This window comes from Anas acuta, chromosome 18 (assembly GCF_963932015.1).
Source record: "Anas acuta chromosome 18, bAnaAcu1.1, whole genome shotgun sequence".
NCBI lineage: Eukaryota > Metazoa > Chordata > Aves > Anseriformes > Anatidae > Anas > Anas acuta.
In genome coordinates, this window is record NC_088996.1 from 3,755,259 (window position 1) to 3,779,733 (window position 24,475).

The 24,475-nt window shown below is 47.2% G+C and overlaps 1 long non-coding RNA gene across 1 annotated transcript in view; it reads right to left on the reverse strand.

Annotated features, from left to right (window-relative positions):
* Positions 1 to 24,475, reverse strand: part of LOC137841717 (uncharacterized) — a 78,099-nt gene that overhangs the window by 43,730 nt on the left and 9,894 nt on the right. Inside the window, exons 5-15 of the long non-coding RNA XR_011088708.1 lie at positions 16,225 to 20,213; positions 16,056 to 16,142; positions 14,676 to 15,330; positions 13,003 to 13,265; positions 11,863 to 11,996; positions 9,497 to 11,041; positions 9,243 to 9,323; positions 8,949 to 9,157; positions 6,281 to 6,374; positions 5,150 to 5,300; positions 2,815 to 3,054 (exon numbers count right to left, since the gene is read on the reverse strand). This is a non-coding gene — a long non-coding RNA (uncharacterized lncRNA). The remainder of the gene's footprint in view (positions 1 to 2,814; positions 3,055 to 5,149; positions 5,301 to 6,280; positions 6,375 to 8,948; positions 9,158 to 9,242; positions 9,324 to 9,496; positions 11,042 to 11,862; positions 11,997 to 13,002; positions 13,266 to 14,675; positions 15,331 to 16,055; positions 16,143 to 16,224; positions 20,214 to 24,475) is intronic.

Below are 24,475 nucleotides of genomic sequence, written 5' to 3' on the forward strand. Positions count from 1 at the left end.
TATGCTGGCAATCGAGGAGGCGTGCGTCGGGCGAAAGGGGTCTCGTCTGCGGAGCACAGCCTAGCAGGAAGGGCTTGGCATGCCCAGGACATCGCCTTCACCCACGGGGAGGTACCCAGGGCTGTGGATCTATTACACGGCTGCACATTCAGAGTAACTCTGCTTACTCTGTCAACTGGGTTAACGGTTCACTGTCAGTCAATGTCTGCAAATTTGCTCTTGCTACTCACTGCCCAGGAAGTTATTCAATCAGAATGAATTTCAAGTACTTCTCAAAGAGGACCAAACCTAGTGATGCAAATCTATCACTTTAACCCAAAAAGAAGACATCTTGTGTCTGTCTTAATCCAGCACCTTTGTTCAAGGGCTCACTTCTGTTTTCCAGACACTAATTTCCCTTGAAATCTATGTGAAGCCAGAGAGCATTCGGAGCTCGCCTTTGTTTCACCATGAAAGAACCGAGATCACGTCACACGCTTCTCCCCTCCTGCGACACTGATGCTCATCTTCCTTCCTGCTCATCTGGACCTTACGAATTCCAGCCACTTGACTTCTCCTCCTGACACAACATTTCACTTAGCGATGCATCAGATGGAAATTGCACTGAGCTGCCGCGGAGCGCAGGAAATCAGTTTTTCACTCCACCTAACTCCAGTCCCAAATTCACCATGAGGAATCAGGCTTTAGCCCTTTCCTATCTAATGTCATATTTCTTCCTTTTGTTCCTTTTATATATCACATTTTGACAAATGCAAGTGGAAGTTTTCCAAGATAAATAACATTATCTTTGCAGAACCCTACGGCACCCCATGGCAACTCATTATTTTTCAATTAAATTTACTGTTCATTGGCAGTTGCTCTGCTTTAATTTTCTGCCATTTGTTTACTGAAGAACGAAATGCATAACACAAAGCCCTATAAAAGTCAGACTAAGTTAATTAAATGTGAAACTGGGAAAGTCTAACTTTGCCTCCAGAGCAGTTTTATCATAAGATCTCCTTAAAAATGTCACTTTTTGCAGGAATTTATTTAGACATATGCAACCATTATTAATTAAATGTGCAGTCCTTTCACAACTCTCCCCAAAAGACACTTAGCAGTATTTTGTAACCACTGACTGTAGGAACAAGAGTTCACAAGATTCACAAAGCCGGATGGGAAAAATATTCTTCAGTCAGTTCAATATTTTTAGCTCCCTTCCGTACACGTCTCTGAGTTAGCGATCCTGCATTCAGCCGAGATAAGTACCCGTTAGGAAGCCATGCACCATATTAATTTCCTTCTAATGTCAAGGAGACCTGATTCCATTCCGTGATAGGATCACAGCTTTGATTGATTGCAAAGCTGTCAGGTACATAGGCTTTTACCAGCCATTTTATATACTCCTTAAAAATATTCTGATAAGGGTCATCCACTAGCTCCTAGCACATCACCTGGATCAAGAAATGACTGCACAATAGACATCAAAAATTAATCAGGACACAAACCTCAGCCGATGACAATGTCACAAGACAATGTCAGAAAAAATCATTATTAAGCAACAGCAGTCAATACATATTTGCATGCTCTTCTCCATCTGAGCTAAAGAAACCTCAAAAATTGTACCTTACAAGTACCTATTTCTCTGTATGGGTGATAGGGAGATTGATGTCTGCTCAGGTACACATCTGTGCTGCAAATCATTGTATCTGTTCAGGTGAAGTCCATCCTTGAGGTCTCAGAGTGGTGTCTAACATGAACCCATCACCCAGACATCTCTGTCAACCACCCTCATCCTACCCTGAGAGGTATCTGAAATAGGTGACATGAGTTACCCCCTGGAAGTGCCTAATTCCCAGCACATTTTAGATTGAAAGCTGGGGACAACTTAGTCCAAGCTAAGAACTGAATGTGACACATCAGAAATAGCTTTTGAGTGCTAAAAAGAATCCCAGCTTGGAACTTGGAACAATTTTTCTGGAGAGGAAAGGAAAAGAACAATCTTGTCTGAGACACACAAATTAGAAACAACATGAATAATTAATGGAAGACTACAAAGCTGGAAAAAGCCTCCACTTAGGTACCCAAAAGCCAGCCTGAACAAAACTGAAGCTAAGCCCTTATTTGGCCTGTTTTGTTACTTCAGGAATCAGCAACCCAAGCTCTACCTCCATGGCAAGAAGGTTTCTCCTGGTGCCGAGCACTCAGAAGACCTCCTGGGCAGACCCAACGATGCTGGGTACCATCTGCAACCATTCTGAGTGGATAACTGCAGGAGTGGTGGAGAAGCAGGCTAAGGTCTGTAGGAGCACCACAGATGGGTCTGGCTGGAGCATTTCGAAGGCATCAGATCAGTGTGTGCCTGATCTCTGCTACTGATCTCCTGGGAAGTGAAGAGTGGTGCCTGAGCCAGCAGCACCTTGAGTCAGGTGCAAGTGAAAGGTGGTGTGACGGCGTTGAGGCGAGCTTTACATCTTGTGCAAGGTGAGAGAAGCACGGTGTCAGCAGCTAATAAGTTTATAACGGGGTTTCTTCCTCAAGCCAAATGCAGCCCAGATTTATAACTCCCCCATACCACTCTGAACTTTCCGACACTCCTCCCGAAACATTTCATTATTGCTCAATTACTGTCATGTTCTCTTAAGGACCTGGAGGGGGAGAAGGTCTCCATTTGGAGACCAGATGCCACTTCCATCGATATTCACCAACCTGCACTGTGCAATAAATAATCCATTCACCTTTCAGAAACAGGCTTTGAGGATATGATAAGTTAAAGAAAAGAGAAAAAAAAAAAAGCGAAAACTCTGACATGTTCTATGTGTAATGGAAACTAACCAGAAACTGAGAGGTTGAATTGGTAGCAGGGCACCTTCGGCTTGTCATGGGGCCAGACTGCCTGTCTGACACGGGGGAGGCAGCAAAAGCAGAAATCCTCAGTAGCCTTCACACAGCAAACTCCAGTCACATTGAGAACACCAAATCTCATGGTTGTCAACCCAAGACGAGTCTTGCCCAAAACAGGCCGATCCCAGCACTTCATAGCAGCTTGGTCCTGACGGTCCTGGTGGACTGACCCTAGAATGGGAAGGGTACATCAGGAGGTTAAGGTGAGAGCAAGAACCCGAGCCCACCCTCCAGGACACACTTAGCACCTACGTGCAAGCAGGCACCCAGCACCCACCTACGCTGAGCTCTGAAAACTGTGGAACAAGAATTTTCCTGACCTGAAAGCTGCTTTGACCTCTTCTTCACGTGGTCAGGGTAGATAGGCCTTCAGGCAGAACCGAGAGCACAGCAGCCCCCTCCAGCACAGATGCCCTAAATTCTTATCCTTAACCAGAGGACTGCGTTCAGAGATCCTACTGGGCTTAAACCCCACTCCTGAGTTACATCTGTCTTAGAACTCATGAATCAACCGACAGCTCTCGTACATTCACTGGACAGACACTTCCACAGCATATTAGCATCCAAAATGTTCTTACTGCTTTGATACTTGTTACAAGTCTCTGTTTCTACATATGGAAACCACATTATATATTCCAGATGGAAATTCGTACTCTATTTCAGAGAAGGAAACGAGAGCTATTTCATACTAGATGCATAATTTGTTGTGTGAATATGAAATACGTGACTGCCTCACATGTTATGTTGTGAGCTAATCATAAAAAAATATAATGAAAAAGGTCCCATCTGTCTCTAAATCCTATAATCCAACTGTTCTCGGCTAACTCCAGCTCTGGCAGTACCTGGTATCCATACAGCAAGGAGAGTTTTCTGTGCCAGGGAAATTCTGCAAACCAGAAGAGCATTTACAAAGCTGCAACCAAGGTTTCATCTGAGGCAGTGAGAAAACATCTTGGAGGGAATGGACACCTCACGACACTTCTGCAGCTAACTGAACTCATTCCCCAACTCTTCAAATCGTTCTTGACCTGCCTTTTTACCCAGGCTACCCTATAATTATCTTCTTAACATAATTTCCCTGCAGTTCCCTGAAGAGCTTTAATGGGATCACTGGGAAGGATCCAGCTGCACATTAGAAAGCGCGGGGGCAAAGTGCTGTCCCCAGAAGACCGGGGAATATTGCCACTCACCGTGGTGAGGCTGCGGTTTCAAAATGCAGTTTGCTGACTGCTGAAGCGGATCTGCCGAGCTGCAGATCGGTGGCAAGCGGCAGCAGGTGGGTCTGACCTGCTCTGCCTCTTCTCTTGCAGTTTCATTCATCTGCAAGCAAATTCATTAGCCTGCTCCCACAGCCCTATTACTGTATCACCAAAGATGTTCCACTGGCACCTGCGGGACCATTCCCAGGGTGTGGTTTGGACCTGACAATGAGTAAGGGGTACAGACGGGATGGCCACGGGCTCTCCGTGTCCATCAGGTGGATGCCTGGAGTTAGGGGTGCCAGAGCTTTTCTGTGTCACCCTTCACCATTAACTACACCCCTATGGGGACCGCTGCTCCCCTTTCCTCTCCTGCAGCACCTCACAAGCTGCTCTACGGCCACAGCAGCACACCTACACTGCCCCCATTCATGGAGGAGCTGCATCCCCCTCGGTGCTGGACAGTGGCAGGAGACCTGGCACTCGTGAGTGATGGTGGCACTCCACAGCCATGTCACCAGATCTCCATGCCCAGGACACGAGGATCTCAATGCCAGATGGAACAGCTCTCTTTAAAGAGCCTTTTTTTCTTTTCTTTATTTTTTTTAACCTCAAAGAAACTATTTCCAAACAAGAGCCCTTTTATTGTTATGCCAATTTCAAGCCATGCTGAAGTTCTTAAACATCTGGGCCTGGGCCATTGCCTTTTGAATTTAACCGGTCCACCAGCAATTGCATTCCAGCAGTATGAGTTGTGTCTGTCTCTCCCCAGGCCTGCACTCCATTTCCCACTCAAAATAGGTCTTATTTACCATCACCCCCCCAATCTCTTTTCCTATCTTTCGCAAAGTCTGGCAGACATGGCATGGCAGAGGTTCTCTCCCCTGAGGCTCCTCCTCAGACTGAGGAAACACGAGGAGGACATTAGCAGGGAATTTGTTAAATATAACTCCCAGGGGAACATGGCAAGCAGATCTGGTTGTGCAGAAGGGCAAAACAAATACGACCAAACAAAAAGAAAGAAATGCTGTAACTACCACCACCCAACAACCTCCTGCGGTCCTTACCCAATGAACCTGGAGGAAAAATTGCCTCTTGACATCAGGTCTGGAGACTGAGTGCAATGATCAGGCACTGGAGAGCACGAGATGCCACCAGAAGGGAGCTGCTTACCTCCTCCCGTGCTGCAAGCTCCAAGGCTGCTGAGACCTGAAAGAGCTCCCCCAAGCCACCAGAAACCAAATTATGCATCAAGGAAGAAAAAACTTCCTTCCTGATCTCAAAGGTGAATGGAAGCAGCCCCGGAACACTGAATTTGTATAAATACGGTATAAATAAAGAGTGATCTGATCTCTTTTATCCCCGTTGGGGATATCAACAGATTAGCTATGCAAGGACTCATATCAAAGCTTTTTCAGGTCCTAGGAATTGCTGATTTGTCATGCAATTCCTTCCACAAACCTATCAGACTTCATCTTAAAATAACTCCCCTAACCAGTCTCCAAGGGAACCCTGCTCCTTGTAGTCACAGCAGACACCATTCACTGGGAATTCCTACCAACAGCAATTTCAGCAGTATTTCCCAGGTTCTTTCCAGCTTCCAACCCTCCAAGCTGTAGATCCAGATTGTCCCCACCAAACAGCAGGCACTTCCCTCAGCTCTCTTCATCCAGAGAGAGAAAAAGCACTCACCAGGGCAGCAAGACCACCAAGATCTGGGTCACCCTCAGGCCATCCCTATTTCTGCCCACTGCTGAGGGCGATGACACTCCACCTTACGTATCACAGTTAAGTCCCCAAGTTGAACAGGATGAACCTTTCGCAGAGTGTCCCTGGCTACAAGTTTAACCCAATTACAGGATTACACAAAAGTAATTGCCTGGATTAAGACAATTTTCCTGGCTTGAAACCATTTCACTAAGCAATGCAGATCACTGTAACCTAACTTCTCCTTGGGATTTACCACACTATCACCTTTGTCCAACCTGCGTTTTACCAGCACAGCATTTACACCATCACTTTAGAGAATTCCTAATTAACAGTTATTCAAGACTTGATCCAGAGCTTACTGCAAACAATTGAAGATTCAGGCACATTTCAGCAGATTTGAGATCTGATCCTTTAGGGCTCTTTTTTAGCTACAAACTAAATAAATGCTTTAATCAAGAGGTCATTGCATTACTGAATTAAAAACTAACCTGCAGGTCTCTGGGCCAACCAGGTGATGTAGAGACGTTTCTGATAGGATGTCTTCCACCATACCTGTGACTGACAAGTTGAATTTTGCCACCTCTGTTGAGAGAAAGGCAAATTAGCAAAGATATTAATTCACACCTGTCACAGCTCCTATGGATGTCTCTGTGCCCTTGGAACACGCCCATTGTCTCCTGCTTCCAGCACTTCCTCGCCTAGAAATCTCCCCAGGTTAGGATGTTTTCAAGTATCTGCTTACTGCTGAGAGCAAAAAACATGTAATAAAATACCCAAAAGAATATGTAATATGGAACAGAAGGGGAAAGGGGCGGTAGTGAAGGTTCACGGCTGGCCTAATCTATCATGCACCTTTGGGAAGCCAGTCCCCTCTGGCCTTCAGTTTGCTGTGGTCTTTAGTGCAGCCTTTGAGCTCCCCAAGAGGACGGCCACTGCCTTCCACGTGTTTTCCAAATCTCGCCCCAGTGGCACCAGTGCTCAAGTAGAGCATTTAGACACCAACAAAATGAAAGCAATAAAGTGGTTTCACTGGTGGGATTTACTTCTGGCTCGGTCCTCTTTTCTCCTGATTTGGTGTAATCCCTTCTGGATGCTTTTTAACACAAGAGGTAGGGAGAGAGAAGTATCTCTCTACCTCATGGGGCTGGGTGGAAACAAAGCATCTAATTCGAGAGCAGTTGTTTGCCTTGGGAGGCAAGCATTGACTTTTACAAACAGCAGACAATGCTCTGAGGCTTTTGGGTGACTGCTCTAATGTTTTCTGGCTGGATGGTAAACAGCCAGGTAACTGCTGACACCGTCCTGAAGCAGGGTTTGAGGTTCCTCCCATTTTCCCTGGAGGCCATAATCCAAGCTCCTACTAGAGAAACAAATGATTTATCATAGCAGGGGCGTCTCATTAAGATTTATTACAAACCCTTATGATAGCTCAGGAAAACTGCTTCCAGGAGTCATCCAACACACCCGAATTAACAAGACAGCCCTTCAGATGGAACTGCGCTATCCAAATCCCTTTACACTGACCTGCAGCCCAGAAATGCTACGACAGCCACAGCAGCTGCCCCACATTAACAGATATCTGCAACTTTTAACAAGAATCAGGCACAGAGCTGTTCCAAGCCCCTGCTATAAAACTGATGAACTGAGAGGAATATCGCAAAGAGAAAGAGGAAAACCAGCATCATACCATAGCTATTTGACTGTGATTTATGTCCCATTCCACCTTGCCTTATCATAGCTAAGCCACTCAGGAGGAGAACACTACACAGGCTGGATAGAAATGGACATTGTGTGCAGTTCTGCGTCCTCGTACAGCTGCAACATGGGCTTGCAGGCAGTCCAGCCTGACCAAACCAACACTTGCTGACACCAGGAAGGTACAGATACAACCGCGGGGTGCACTGATGGTACCTGCACAGCCACACAACGCTGCCTGTGCTCCCCGAGTTCTGCTACAGCCTTGCAATGTGTGCAGCATAAACCACGGCATCCATCCCCTGGGGAGCAGCGCTGCCTTGGATGTGCTGACATCTTTATCAACAGCCGTAAGCAGCCGTCACTGTACAGACAGCTGGGGGAGAGAGAAGGTGATCCCTGGCACCGAGCTGACAGCCAGACCGCTTTGCCAGTTTTCAGAACCAGACTTTCCGCTGTTTTGTTTCAAAGTGACATTTTTGTTTCCTTGTCTAAAAACTGATATTGTAAAGAAAAATGGTTGAATGTATGCCAGAAATAACCCCTGAATTGTTTTTAGGAAAAGTGAAAGATTTCAGTTGCCCCAGTATTATATTTTTATCCAGGATAAAAAAAAGCAGCAAGTTTTCTGTTTAGCATGAACACACTTTCTTTAACGATTTCCGAGTTGGCCAACTACCTCAGATATCTGTACTTCCCACAGCTATTCTGTAACTTGTTGGGGAAAGGCTGAATGTGTCTACTTATAGCATCAAACTGAAGCATTCTGAATTGCCCTTGTGATGGGTAAGCAGCGTTCCCCATTGAAGTCTGAAGATCTAGTCCTCTGCATCACAATTAAAGCACCTTTATAAAGGTGTGGAGCCCAGAGCAGCCACTGCCTTTCAGTGGTGAAATAACTACTTGTGCAGCGAGCTCAGTAACACAAGGGAAAGCTGCCCAGGATGTGAAAAGATCCAGGACACCATATATATGTATTTTTCAGTTTCTTTTTCCCACCAGTGCTAACGTTATCCAGCTTACATAGCTGAACTAGAGCATCCCTTCCAGGAGGATATCCAGGTTCAAGGTGAGGCATCCAAGCCAGAACGAGCTTCCCCCTTGCCTTGGTCAGCCCCTCCACTGGGTAATTACCATGTTATTCCCCACTTGTCTTCTTTCCAACCTGAGTTCAACTTCCATCCTGTAACACATCTGAAATTCTCTCCTGGTGCAGGGAATTACCTACCACGATCACATTGCTTCTGAACTTTCTCTTCAGTGAGCCAAACAGGCTGAGCTCCTGAAGCCTGCCTGCCCCTGTAGCTCCAGACCTTGGCTCACCCCATTACCGTTGAGGTATCCTTCAGCATGTATTCAAGAAGAAAACAAAAGCCATCACATGCCATTTGTAAGGTCATGAGCTTTGTCCTTTGCCAGCCAGCATCCCCCAGTGGAACCACGCCAGCTGCCAACACCTACCTGCACAAACTGCACGTGTCAGGAGGAAGGGAAGCACAGGCTCCGGAGCTCCTCAGAGGTTTTCACGAGCAGTTGCAAACATTTCCTGATGCTAGGGATTCATCAGCCTGCAAGTCTGTTCTCTGGTGCTGTGTAACTTCGTGAGTCGCACGTGCTGTTTGAGATGGTTTCACTGAAAATGGCACCTGTCCATAGGGAAGGCGACAACTCTGCAAACAAATGGCTCATTCATTAGGTACGTGCAGGGGAGGGATCCAAGGAAGGGATTTTATCAACAAACCCCACTCCAGGTACCGTTGACAAGCAGAGTTTCCAGTCAAGGCATTCCAGCCGATGCTGTTCCTTTCTGGAGCCAACTCCTCCACTGTTGAGCCTCTGTCCAAAGAAAATATGTTAAAATCAATGCCCTTAAAAATGACAAGCCCTGAAAAAATGCTTTCTGCAAACAGAGATGGTCAATCCAAAGCCGCTCAGGAGGCAAACTCCAGCTGCCAGGCTGCCTGTCACAACACTCGCCCCCAGTTTTTCCCCAGTAAAATATTGCTCACCTTGCTGGACCCAGCAGGCTGCTGCTTGCTTGTGAAGGCAGCGCTACAGAAGCGGGGAGCAGGCTGTGCCTTGCTCTATTTGTTCAGTCCGGAGAAAGGCAGAGCTACCCCTCGACTCACACCACTTCCCCATGGCAAGCATATCCCAACACAGAGGGGGCTCGGTGCTCCCCGCGGGCTGTGCCGGTGGTCTCCAGGAGCAGGCTTTGCTCTCTCAGCAGCAGCTGTAATTATGGAACCTAAGCAAGCAGACAAACAAGGAGCTGAGTGATTTTGAGAGTGAATTTAGGGCTTGTGATAACAAAGATGGAAAAGTGCTGCAGACAGACAGGGCATGGGGGAACACTGGAGTTTTTCATCTGGTTTGACCAAGGCAACCTGGCAGGGAGCTGCTGATTCAGCCCTGGAGCCATGCACAGCAGAAGCAGCAAGCAGACATCCTCTGTGGGCCCCAGAAATTCCTCTGAGATCCCATCCAGCTCTGCCAACACCCAAAGCAAATGCCCCCTAAACCCCAGCACTTACGGCTACCATCAAAACACGGTCAGCCTCCTGAGACCTGAACCTTAGACCTCACTCTCCCCATATACCATGCCCCTCTACCCAAATCCTCCGTGTCACCTCCCTCCTAACCTACAGCCACCTCCCCACTTCGTCCCAGCCTTCCTGCATGCACACCGCAAGCTCCAGCAAGCCGTGAATCAGCGACATTGCAGGAGCAGCAGGGATCATTACTGCTTTAAACGGAGAGACAGTCTGGCCATTAAAAGAAACGATTAAGGGAAATGGTGGATTATCCACCACGTGTTCTCCTCAGACCAAGAATGGCAGAAATGTTTTAGCCAGCAGTGAGTTAGTGGGCTCAGTGGTGAGGTTAATGGACAAAATTTTATAGTCTGCTCTTCGAAAGGTCAGGCCAGATAAGGCCTTCGATGTTTCCGGCACTAATATGTCCATATCTCTGAACAAATGGATGAGGGAATAATAAAGAGTCTCTTCCAGGCCACTCTATTCATAAGCTCAATTATGGGAAAGTTTACAGAACAGTGGAGTTTTCTCCTCCGTTTGCCATGGAGGGAAGCCAGTCCCAATCTGTGTTCAGTGCCATCCCAGCACATTCTGGATCAGGTTATCAATGCTGACCACCCTGTCTCCCTCACAAAGAACAAACCTGCCCACCAAACACAGCTTTACTTTGGAGCAAAGGCCTGAGCCCAGGTTCTGTGAATGGCAAAAGCTGCTCCCACAGCCCAGGTACCCTTTGAAGGAAACACTGGCAGTGGAGGGAGGTTATATTGGGGTGAGCACCCATCTGCTCCTTGAGCCACCGAAGTCCTTTGGGTCCCACATCCATGCAGGTGGCCGTGGCTTCAGCTGCTGGCTTTGTGTTCACTTTGTGCTCGCTCAGTCACCAGCAAAGCGCAGTTTCCACAGCAGCACCGGGAGCAGGCGATGCTCCAGCCGGCCACCTGCAAAGAATCAGCATCTTCCTACACCATCTTCTGGGCACTGAGAGCTCCTCTTTCAGCACTGTTTCTTTGATGCCTGCAAAGTAATTAGCAATAGCTCCTACCACCGTCCTCTAATGGGAGATGGCCTCATTAATTACATTGCACTGACTCAGCTTAGCATGCTCAGAGATAACAAAAACACTGTTAGCCCTCCTCCCAAAATAAGCAGCAAGCTCGCATTTTTCAGACACTTACACAAAGATCCCGCGATAAAAATACGACACCTTGGGTTTAAATACTTTCCATAGTGCCTTGGAGTATCCTCAGGGCTAAATATTCCCTAAAAGAATCAGTTCGCCCCCTCCTAAACTGCCTGCACCAAACAGAACGCTATTTTAGGGTGCCCAGGGGAAACAACAAAAGGCACTGAGGTAAGAAGGATGGAATAACCCTGCTTAGACTGTAATGAAGCATTGGTTTTAATATATACCTGTATCACCTTAGGTGCACTGAGAGCCCTTAGCAGTAGGACATATTTCACAGAATGACCTCTCCTGCCCCCACCAAGGTCACTGGTGCAACGCTCGCTCCGCAGAGGAATCTCCTAGGCTGGCTCATCAACCTCTTCGAAATGAATGTGGTTGCTAATATAGACTAATCTGCATATCGCTCAGGATGTTAATGCCCTTCGCTTATGAACCCCACCATTTTGCAATGCCTCTGCAGTATATCACAACAGCTTTACAACCCAAACTTGCAGGGGAGCCTGTTGAAGCATTTTACAATATATGTGGCACTTAACCTACTACATCCACGGGCTCAGGTTTGTCCCCTCTGACCTTAAACACATCAAAGAATGTAATTTAGGAGTGCTACCCCTACAGCTATTAGAAAAAGGTAGGAGGGTTGAATCACCTTGCAGAAGCGTCCCTTTTTCTCTGCTGATTTTTAGGGAGCCTCCAGGAACTAGGGAAGGAGCCATCCCATAGCAGCTGCTGTATGGTAAGAGTGAGGCCAGGGCTTCTTTAAGGCAGAAAAAATGGGTTTATCTGGGAAAAGAAATAATGTTGCTACTCAACATTTTGAAGATGTTTTGAAATGTTTAGTTCTCCTTCCTAAGTACATGTGTTTCAAAAAATCATCAACATTTAATTTTTAAAGAGGGTTTTAAATGGTTTTAGAGTATGCAGTTGAAGCAAAAATGAATCAAACTAAACATTTAGGGTATTCTATTTATATTGCTAAATAATCTTCCTCTTAGCATGATCAGAAAGAAACATTTTTTAGTTTAACAACCAAAAGTAAAAAAATCAATTATTCAGAGATCTAGTGCTGAGCTCTTTTGAAAAATCTACCTTTTTGATACGCTTGAGATCTTTTAAAGATATTAAGAAGCATGGCCGTGTGCACTAAATTAAAGGGAGCATCAAAATAATAGATGCAAAATGAAGGCTGTGCTTAAAACAAATCTCCATAAAAATCAGTGAAAACATTTAACGATTGTTTATATTTCTAATAAAACAAGTGATTTTTTTCAATTATAACAGAGATGCAATCTTTCTTAAAAGTACAGCAAGTGCAAATACTCAGTACTAGAGAAACCAGGCTGGGAAACCACATATATACAGAAAATAGGTCATGTTCTACTGAATGAAAGAGAGAAGGAAAAGTGGAAAATTAAAAGCAAAAGGCAAATTGAACTCCAGTTCTTATTTCTCAACAGCGTCCTTTAAAAAAAAAAATACCCGTTAAGTTTCCTTTCCAAACACTGAATCAACAGGGAAAAGGGCACTGGGATTTGACCTTCCTTTAATAATACATTGGCAGTTTTTCCTTTTGGAGGAAAGGCATTTTATAAGAGGAAAGACAAATAATCCCAACTAGATTAATAAATTTGTTAACAGAGAGAGCTGAAAAAGGAAGTACCACAAATCAGGACAGACCCTGTGTTTTTATTTTAGCGCTGTTTTTATTTTAGCACCTTTTCTTTAAGTAAAAGAAATGCAAAAAATAATATTTGGAATACCACTGGGTGTTAGGGAAAACAGAGCCTACCCCGAGCTGCCGGGAGGAGATCAGCCCCACTGAGCAGCTGAAGGACCAAAGCACCGGAGAGCAGAGGTACGGCAGGGAGAAAACCCACTCTCCTCCTTTCCTTCTTGTTTTCACTCCTGGCTCAGAGGTCGCCGGTTTATTTAATTAACCAAGTGGTGTATCCCAGTACTCATTCTGCTCTCGGTTATCACACCAAAGGAGATTTAATGGCATCGCCCCAGTCCTGTGTTTCTGGCAGGAATGGGACAAAGGTTTCAGGTAACCTGGAGGAGTGAAAATATTAGGAAGGGAAAAGTACGGGTCAAAAATGGGCACTGCTGTCAGGTTTGGGGTTGGATTCTGAATTGCCCTATTTGGGGATTTGGGGGTTGCACAGGCTGGTTGGTATACAGGGATCAAGATGTTTTAGAGGCATTTATACCTCTGCCCATAGAAGAATGACTACGGTGGGATGGATCAAAGCAGCTTCTAGCCTAGATCCCAGGGAAGGTTACAAGAAGGCAGGGAGCTGCCAGCTCAGCACCATGCCCATGGGGGCCCAGTACCACAGGGGGGAACCTGGCATAAATCTCTGTTGAACTCCATCCACATCCTTCCTAGCCCTGAGAAAATGAAGAACTGTTATGAAGGTTTCCAGTAACTGCACTCAACTCATTGCTCACTGGATCCTCCCTAACAGAGGCACCAGACCTTGGGGCTGCACGCTCCAGATTCCTCTTGCATGAACTGGGCACGTTATTGCTCTGAACCTTGGAAGATCAACCCAGCAGGAGGTTGAACGAGGTAACAGTCAAGACTTCCCTTGAGTCTCTACAGCATTAAAATTCCCACTGGGCACGTGGAGCTCAACTACCCTTCAGTAGCAAATTCACATCTCAGAGAGGGTTCTTGCCCCAGCAAAGTCCATCCTGAAATGGGCCAGAAGTGAGATCAAGAGGAGAACAAACCCTCTTAGTTCAAGGAAAGAAATTTAGCCCCTGACACGAAATAGTTACTCTCTCTGAAGCAGGTACAAAACCTCACCAAGGGACAAAGTTACTCCCTGGTGCCATGGACTTCAATGGGTGTTTTAAGGAGAGCTAATCTTGCCCCAGCTGGAGACTGGACCACCCGTGTCTTGACATCCTTTTTTCCCTGATCCTCTCATTCGTTTTATATCCTTCCTTATCTCATGCTTCAAAAACAAAAACAAAAGATCCCCAAAACAACCAAAAGGCAGAAATGAACTCTTGCTAACATTCTCTTCATGATTACTGTATAAATAATAATCCAGTAAAACGAGTGATACAAATCTCCTTTAATGACTCAGTCACCAGATTTCTGCCCTTGCCTTTCAGACCTCAGCATCACTAGTGTTTTGTCTCCTACCCATCAACTGATACTTAAATAATGCATAAAACTGTCTTATTAAATGCATGTTGAATATTTATTTGGAAGCTCATCACAAGTTGAAAGATAACCTTCATTTCCAATTCCCTTTGGGATAATCAGCTAATTGGGTATCAGCAGAAGCTCAGCCTCTTCAGTCTGCTGCTAGTCAGTGTTGGAGCCCCTCCTAACAATGCCTTCTGCACGCAGGGAGAGGTTCGGTCCCGCGTGCCACTTTGTCTAACCCAGGATAATCCACAAGGAGTACAAAAAGGGAGAGATAATAAAAAGTCACAATCACCCACCTCTTCATCCTCCTTTGTGAGTTTGGGCCAGGCACTGGTAGGAAAGAGCCAACGACTTCCTTCACGTAACTGCTTAAACCAAGTCCTGGCGGCTGAGGCTTTCACAGAAGCTCAGAAGTAACTTGGGACCTCCTGGCAGCAGTGCAGCAAGATCATAGAATCATAGAATCATAGAATCATAGAATCACAGAATCATAGAATCACAGAATCACAGAATCCTAGAATCATAAAGGTTGGAATATCCCTCCAAGACCATCTGGTCCAACCATCCCTCTACCACCAATGTCACCACTAAACCATGTTCCCAAGCACCACATCCAACCTTTCCTTGAACACCCCAGGGATGGTGACCCCACCACCTCCCTGGGCAATCCGTTCCAAGATCTCAGACTTGCTTCTTCCTTATACAGGTCGCATTAAAAAATCTGGTGATAAATTCAGTTCCTAAAATTTCAGAGCCTGCGGGTACAGCCTGGCCTGTATCTGTCTCCGACCTGCAGAGTTGTTCCCCGTTTGTCACAGGCAGGTAGTTGTTAATGAGGCCGGGTCCTCAGCTATGCCCCTGGGGCAGCACAGAGCCCCACCTTCTGATGAAGAACTTTCTCTCCTCTTGTAAGAGCCCACGGGCTCGGTGTTGTAGAGCTGCTCCAGACCCCTGGGATGGAACAGCTAAACATTAGAAGGCATTTGGTAAATTGTCCTTTATTCAGCTCTACTGACTGTTTTCTTTTGTTTCTTTGTAAGGAAACGTGACCGTCTCAATGAATTAGGGAGTGGGAGTTGCATTACATCAACCTGGTAAAAAAAATACAAAGGACTGGTCACAGGAGGGCCAGCCTAGACACACCTCACTTCTCTGAGCATTACATTAAATGCCCATTGACGGCACACAGAAGCCACCAAGCCCCTTCTCCAGTGGGCAGCTGCTGGTTCCTGACACGTCACACAGTATGAGACCTGACAAACCAGCACGTGGAAGAAATTTAGCCATGCCCAAAGCTTGGCAGGTCTTTGGCAGCTGCTGCGAATAGCTGCGCAGGGAGCAAACAGAAGCACTTCTGTGTAATACTGTCTTTCAGGCTTGTCGAGTTCACTTGTAGAGGAAATTCAGTCAAACAACACTTGTACAATAAACGCCTACTAATTTTCATACACTTGATTATTGCAAATTAATGCGATTTCCCTCCTTCATGGGGTCAGCTTCTCCCATCACTGTGCACGCCAAAGAGTGCTCCACCAGCCCATGGCGAGGCATCCCATGGGACACAGAATCGTGCTGCTCAGCGTGAACCATTTCTGTATTTGAGCTCAGGAATTATTTTCGGTCACCCCCCTTTTCTCTCCCCACACCTGCATCGCTTTCAGCTGGACCCTTCTTACCTGCGGCCACTGCAAGGAAACGCAGGCAGAGCTGCAGAGCCTCCTCATAAATGTAACCTCTGATTTTCACCAGCTACAGACTTCCTCCTGCAGAGAGAGCAAGAATGAAAAATGCATGAGAAAAAGAATGAAAAACACATGAAAATCCCAGTGCATGTTCCCAACTTACCAAGTGGTGAGGCACGGTATGGATTTTCTAAGAGTCCCAAGAAAGCTTACTGCTTTGTGAGTTAAAACTACGTGATGACTGGGTCCTGTGAGGAAGATCCAATCTGTGGGGTTTTTGTTCAAATTAAGTCTAGTAACAACAAACGTGGGGCGTTACGCACCTGTGGAATGAGACAGCATGCAGAGAGAGTGTAGGTGTCAGCCTGCCCCGACACCAAACCCCCCAGGATGACAAGCGGAGGAGAAAAGCAACACACAGCAGCTGAGCCACTGGCACCGCCTGGAAGAAAACAGAGCCATGAAACTGAAAAATGGGCACTTTAAGGACTGATATCTGCTTACTTCGGGCATCCACCTTAGGAGATGAGGAACCACATCCTCCCATCACAAATTAAAAGCCAGTTTCTTTTGCCACTCCATGTGTGCCTGGCAGAGGCAGGGCTGCCCAGGGATGTGGTTAAGGATCTGCATGTGTCTGGCCATCTGGGCCCGAGCCAGAGGGACCCCATGAAGAGACAGGAGCTGCCTCTGCCCCACCACCCTGCTCAGCAGCTCTTCCCTCGTCCTCCCCACGAGGCGTCTGGGATCCAGCGGGATGGACAAACCCTGCCCAGGAGCCACAGGTCTCTTCTTGCCTCTCTGCATGGATGATCACAGAATTGTAGGGGTCAGAAAGGACCTCCAGAGATCATCAGGTTCAACCCCCCTGCCAAAGCAGGTTCCCTAGAGCAGGTTGCCCAGGTAGGCGTCCAGACAGGCCTTGAATATCTCCAGAGAAGGACACGCCACAACCTCCCTGGGCAGCCTGTCCCAGTGCTCTGTCACCCTCACCGAGTTCTTTCACATGTTGGTGCGGAGCTTCCTGGGCTCCATTTTGTGGCTGCTACCCCTTGACCTGTCCCCACAAACCACTGAAAAGAGGTTGGCCAAACCCCTCTGTCTCCCACACTTATGATATTTGTAAACATTGATAAGATCCCCCCTCAGTCTTCTCCAGGCTGCACAGCCCCAGGTCTCTCAGCCTCTCCTCACAGGGAAGCTGCTCCAGGCCCCGGATCATCTCTGTGGCCTTTTGCTGGACTCTTTCGAGGAGCTCCCCGTCTTTTTTGCACTGGGAAGCCCAGAACTGGACACAGTGCTCCACGTGAGGCCTGATCAGGGCAGAGTAGAGGGGGAGGATCACCTCCCTTGACCTGCTGGCCACGCTCCTTTTAATGCACCCCAGGATCCCGTTGGCCTTGGCCACCAGGGCACCCTGCTGGCTCACGGCCTACCTGTCACCCACCAGGACCCCCAGCTCCTTCTCCGCAGCGCTCCTAATGATAAGTGAAATATTTTCACAGCCGATCATCTACATATGAACATCCACCACGTGCAGGCAACAGACCCAGCATGTTTCTTCTGAGAAAGCTGGCACAGCACAGTTCGTCCTCTCCCACGGAAAAGTGAGGAAGCAACAAGTGGCTCCGAGGTGCATCCAGCCCCGTGCCCGGCTCCCCCGCTGCGTTCATCGGCTCCCTGCACCGCGTCCACCGCCAGGCTCCCCAGTTCGCTGGGACTCGGACTCGCACACAAAGAAACCCTTCGTTCCCAGCTGTTTTGAATTTTCCATGTATTTGGAAAAAGTAAAACGACTCTTTAACACCGAGAATAGTCGGTGATATTGGATTTGGAGTGTGTATGGGGGGGATTAGCCAAGCGGAAATGCATGGTGGATGTTTCACGGGTGTTTTACTCATCCAGGGAGAGAATAAAAAATGTGGCAATCGTTATTTTGTGGGATATTTAATTCCTCCAACTAATTTTGCGTGAAACTGGCTTTAGTTTTCATTCCCTCCTCTTTTTCTGGTTTTCTTTTTAAACTCTTCTCCATGCTCTTCTCTTCCTTCTTGGAAAAAGGAGGGGAAATGAGAAATGAAGAATTCACCTTTCCCCATGCTGTAATTTTTTTCAGACTGCTCTGTCAATCCATAATCCACTTCTCCTCCAGGTAGGCCCCAGGTAGCCTTTGACATGTTTTAAAAACTCGATGCCTAGAGTAAGGCTCCTAATTCCATGCTTAAGCACCAAAAAACGTGAGCTGGTTTTAAAAAATGCTGAGCACGCAGCAGCTCCCAATAAATTTCACACCCCTGCAAAAGTCCTGTTGTCGGGAACTGTTTTCATCCTTGCGTTTGCAGGTTGCCTTCATTACTTCCTTCCCTTGGGTCACAAAAAGGCTGTTAGTGACATCTTCCATTTACCAGGTGCGGTAGTATAAATTCAGAGTAACTCCACTAAACTTAATGTGCTTAATGTAGATACTCTGGATTTGCGTTGCTGCAAATGAGATCAGAATTTGTCCCAGCCACAGGAGCCAGAGGGAGGTCAAATGCTTTACATACATTACCTCCTCTTCAGCATGCTAATGATGTGCAATTTTCAAATGCTTCTCCCCAGACGCTGCAGTTCCAGGAACAGCACTAAAAGCATTAAAAGGATGCAAGGCAGACTTTGCTACTGGAGGAGGCGATGCCCAGCAAAGCTACGAGCCTGACTGCAAGCAAACTCTATTTTAGAAAGCAGAGAGAGGGAAACTTTTGGCAGTTTCCAATAAAATATTCACAAATCCACCCTTGCTGATGTCACTCATCCCATTGCAGGCTACTGTAACACCTCCCATCCTCCCAGAAAACTCAGGGCTGGCCAATGCAGCAGTTCGAGACGCATTGGCCACGAGCACCCCTCCTCCAGCCAAGCATCCAGGCAAGGGGAGAGGTCCACGGCGCCCCTCATGGCCATCGGGATGCAATCGGCTGTCCCCAAAGCGCCAGGACAGGGCCCTGCCAGCAGCCTTCAGTCACAGCTGCTACTCGGGCTTCTGCTTTGCCTGACACAGACAAAAACCTCGCCTGCTTTCTGGTGCGGCCATGCCCTGCCATCTGTTAATGGTTTTCCTGAGGTTACCTGTGCAGCTCGATCGTTTGAACACGGGCAGGAGCACATGTGGTTTTAAGCTGGATGTTAATTGGAAACATTTAGTGTGTCAAACATATGATTAATGCACGGAGTTTTAATTGAAACGAACCAGAATTCTGCAGATCCGCTTCTCCTTCCCCACTGCAAGACTTCTGGGGCATAAAGAGCTTATTTTAAAGCAAAACAAAGTCAGAGACTTGGCCAGGGTAAAGCAGCCTATTTGTATTGGAGGCAATGAAGGCTACTTGCTCCGTCTTAAAATCTGGCCTGAAAACCGAAGACTACATTAAAAATTATAAGAAAAATGTCACAACATTGCTCTACATTGCTTTCTTATTAACAAACATATCTGCGAGGCATGATTAAGGGTGCTCATCATTCCCATTGTAATTACGAGGTATTATTTGTAATATCATTTTAAATTTGCCTCTTGGTAATCCAGTGAAGAAAATCTGATTTCAGTTCACTTCATTATTAAGTTTTTGCTGTCAAAATAATGCAGAACTGCTTTGTTTTGACCAATGGAACAGACCCAGTTTTCATGGGACAAAAAGGATCATAATGAGTGGAAAGGAATAAAAAAAGAGCAAGAAACAATGAAGTAGTTCAGAATTCATCAGGTTCAGTATTCATTTCACAGTTTGCTTTTTTTTTTTTTTTGGTTGGGGAGAGGAGAGGAAGGGGAGGAAGGGAGGAAAGCCCAGGCCATTTAGCAAATGAAAACTTGTCACCTCTGATCTTCTGAACCTCCAGGACTTCACCAGAATGCGCAGAGTTTCTTCAGGTCAACTTTGGGACAGCTTTGCCTCGGCAGTGAATAGCAGAGCTCCAGATCTCAGAGGTCCAAACCAAATATGTTTTGAATTTTGCCATATACCTGGCTTATTACGTTTCTGATAAAGAGTCCCAAGATACTACAGTCAGTGAACGATTGACTGTTTCTAGGAGCAGCACAAACATCCGATAGCACATCCTTCACCCAGGCTGGCCATGTCTAACCATGGAACAGCTGACAATATTCTGATGGGGTATCTGAAAAAAACAGTGGGTGACCATGAAAAGAAAGGCAATCATGTACGTTTACAAGGCAAGGACTTAAGTTCTGGCCTGTTCTAATCATAAATTTTCTTAATATCTTTGAAACTTGTTATTTTGATGTAATTGCCTGTGAATATTTGCAATACACTGTCAAGTTTTAAAGCTGCTGAATGCTTTTCGCTCTCACTTGGTTACACAACTTTGCCAAACTTTAACGATTTGAGATGGGATTTTACAGGTGAATAACCTGACTCCAGCAACATTTTTTCTTTAATTTATATCTCAAATGACCTGCCCCTTTCTGAGATGAGGACAGAAACAAAAATAATGTTCTCCAGCTAAGTTAAACTGTTTGAGCAACATTTCCCTTAAAAATTCCTCACCGCCTTTCACACTTTGGAGCAGGCATTTTATTGGGGGTATCCCTGCGGTTGTCCTTGAGAAAATGTGGGCAAATTTACAAGCTTTTGTAAAGTCAGAGTTTGCAGAGGCTCAGAAATGCCTCCGCTCACAGAAACCTCAGTGAGTGGAGCTGGCCCTTCCCCAGCTGGGCGCAGAGCAGGACGGCACGGCCAGCACAGGATGGACAGGAGCTCCTGCTACAAACCACTCGGCTGCAACTCGCTGCCCCTCAGCTCAGCGTAAAAAGACCTTTGTGCCCTGCTAATACAGGGGAGGCAAGAGCTAGGGAGCTTTGAATAGGGAACTAGGAGCTACACTGGCACCAAGATCAGGTAAGAGCAAAGGCTAAGCACCACCAGGCAGGCTCATGGAGGAAAGGTGTTCAGTGCTGGTGAACAAACCTGTATCAGACTGATCCTTGCTGCTGGCACGAATGAGAAAACCCAGGGCACAAGCACCGAGCTGCAGCACGGGCTGGAACAAGGACCCACAGCAGGGAGCTGCCAGGCTCCGCAGGCAAAAGCGTGCCCAGGCTCAGGTCCCCAAAAGGGATCCGCGATGTCCCCGTCCTCTGTGACCCTCCCGAAACATTCGGAGGGGAATCAACAGCTTGAAGCCAGGCAAGGCCAGACACTTCCCAAAAGTCAGCCCCATTGACTGGATCAGGAGTCTGGCACTAAAGAAGTCGAAGCACCTGGCTCAGGAAAGCACCGTGCAGCCAGCCAAAATGCACAGCCCGGCCCGTTAAAGCTCTGCAAACTGCGCTGCTGGAGCCTTTGCGTTCCCTGAACCCTCAGCAACCTCCAGCAAGCACTCAGTTGAGGCTGCCTTCTACAAGTTGGCAAAACTGGGGGGCCTCCCTTCCTTCTGCGTTAAGCCAGCTCGTTTCTCCAACCCTGTTTGCGCTTTGGAGGGCTCCTTGTTGTCTCGGAGTCGATGGGCTCTGGAAATAAGGCAGGCAAAGGAGCTAATGGAGTGCAAAAGGCAAGCTGCTTCTGGCTGCAAGGGAACGTACTGAAGCATTTCTCCTTTTTCCCTCTACCCTGCTCCTGCTTTTTTCTTCCCCCGTTCCCTCTTTTCTTAACCCAGACCCCTTAATGTAATTGCGCTAACCCGTGGCCACCTGAGCAGCTCAGAAATGCCTGTCCTGGGCCAGTCCCATTGCGGCAAGGCAGAACAGAGAAGAAGCGTGCAGACTGCCCCAGAATTTTAATTTAAAACAAGGAGGGAGTCGAGTGAGGATTAATCACCTTTCCATCGAAGGCTGAGTTTGGTGGGGGGATCTGAACCCACGTTGCTCTTTAACCTGATGAGCAGAGCGCCGATGGGGGCGGTGGGGAGAGCTATCAGTGAGACAATTCCTCCTTCAGCTGCGGTGCTTTGGCAAATAATCTACGGATCACAGGGGGTCAGGTCAGCCCAGCAACACCCTGCATGGCAAGTACCTCTCCCAGGGAGAGGTGGCACGTGAAGGGCAGGCTGGCTGCACTGCGGGGCGACGCGCGGCGCTGCGAGCGGTGGCCGCGGTGCACGAGCTCCTTCCCCGCTCTGACACAATCTGGTTCATACGCAGCGGGGTGATGATGGGCCTCGGGGAGAGCTGATGAGCTCATTAATGCCTGAGGTGGGTCAAAACGTTGAAGTCTTCGCGGGGGAAGTGAGGATGGGAATTAGAAAGCAGTGATTGCAATCTGAATTTGTATTACTCTACCCCTCTGGTACACGGGACATTGGCTTTCCAGTCATGTACCCAATTAGAGATTAGAATTTTTAATTAACTTCCTTAGCAGTTCTTGAAGGACCACAAATTTCTCTAACAAGACAACCCACTTATTATACAGGTCGGGAGGCTTTCCACATAGCAGACAAGCAGGGCTGGCTCCCTTTGCCCGGCTGCACACACCACAGCAGTGGCTTTGTCCGCCAAGCACAGAAGAGGTGAGAGAGGTTCGACCAGAAACATGTGGTCTGAAAGTGAATCCAGCCCATGGCACAGCTGAATTTCTTACAGGTCAGCGTATCAAGCAAGGAAAAGAGGCATTGATGGTATTATCTGGCTCTCGTGTCTCCTACAGCCATGTTATCACAACAGAGTTCCTGCGAGCTTTCTACGGGATTTTGCTGTTTGCAGATTGTCCCATTAATTGCAGTAGATTTTGAACAGACCAAAAAAGATGCCAGTCAGGCCAGGAAACAGAAATTGGTATTCTGGGGCTCACTATTTGACCCCACAAACGTCTTCCTGTACCCTCTAAATATAGTGGGTCCCCAGCAGAGCAAGCGTGGCCCCGTGAAGGCCCTGCTGCACGTCTGCTGCCGGCTGCACCCAGCCCTGTGCTGCAGCACGCGGAAAAGCAAGAAGCAGGACCGAGTACAAACAAACGCTCTAATCTGAAAATCCAAAGCATAAGAAAAACCGCTGTAGCCCACGGTGAGAATAAGGTGACCCAGTGCAGCTACAAGGTGCCCTGTTCTTCCCCATTTCTGATGGTTCTGATCCTCCGAGTCCCTGTGCAGCTGCACTGTGAAATCCATTTGCAACATCAGAGAGAGCTTGTGCATCAAACTAAAATAAATTCTTCTTCCCACCCACCCCCTTATAGGCTGACAAAAGACTTCCCCTTTCTCTGCTGCACCCATTTCGCTGCCCTTTGGCTCAGCAGCTCAAGTACTTCACGGAAATAAAGCCTGCATTTGGTTCCCTTGAAAATCCAAATTGAGATGCTGGAGTTTATTTCATTCTATTTTCTTAAGCTCAAATAGAAAAATAGGTTTATACACATAAATAAAAAAATAATAACCTGCCATTTAAATCCTGTTCAGGCAATTAGCTCACTGCCTAGCTGTGTGCTAATGCGATCGCCTTTCATTGTTTGTTCCTATTTATACTGCTCTTTAAAGTTCATTAAAATCACTGCTGCTATCTCACACAGAACAACTGTTCAAAACATCAGTGTCATGCAGTCAGGAAATTTATGCTTTGAAGTTCCCTCCTTTATTCATTTTTATCAGGCTTTTTTCTCCTTTCCTTTTTTTTTCTTTTTTTTTTTTTCCTTAACGACTAAACCAGTTTTATGCTCTTCACAGCTATTCCAAAATCTGTTCCTCCTGACACGGAGCTGATACATCATTCCTTGCTCATAACCCTTTTTCCCATTTTCATCATTTCTCTCCCCGCTTGCTTTGGCTCTCTGCTAAGTCCATCACAGCTTTGTTTTTATATCCTCGTCGCCGTATTTTATAGCCCAGTAAAACCTAGAAAGCTGCTTCAGAAAGCACACAGCCAGCGCTTTGATGTTGGTGTTTGTGCGGCAGCTTGCTGGAGCTCAGCGCTCAGAGACAAAGCCCCGAACCCGCCCGCTGCCAGGGCACAGGGGCAGGAACGATGAACGGGGACAGGTCCCCAGCTCTTGTCCCAGCCCCGTTTGAGAAAAGCAGCCTTTTTTCTGCAGCTTTTTCAAAGGGGCTCACCCCATGTGCACCCCCAGCCCCGCAGTGAGCTGCCGCCGCTGCTTCTCCAGCGATAAAAGCCCTGGGAATGGTCCAGGGGAGCAGAGGTGGCCTCTGACACTCCCCCAACGCATCAGCCCAGGGTCCAAAAGGCTTCTTGCCTTTGCTTTGAGCTTGCTGCTCCCCCAGGTGCTGCCTAAAAGCACAAGGCAACAAACTACGGGCAGGGACTGATGTTCAGCTACGAAGGTTGGCAAGTGCAGATCCCTGGAAATGCGGAGCCAGGCCAGGAGCAGGTGGAGGATGCTCATAAAACACACAGGGTTTGGAGGCTGGGAGCTGGCTGGGGAAGGAGCAGAGCCCAGCTTTACCTTGCTGCATGTGGAGAGCTGCCAGGGAACGCC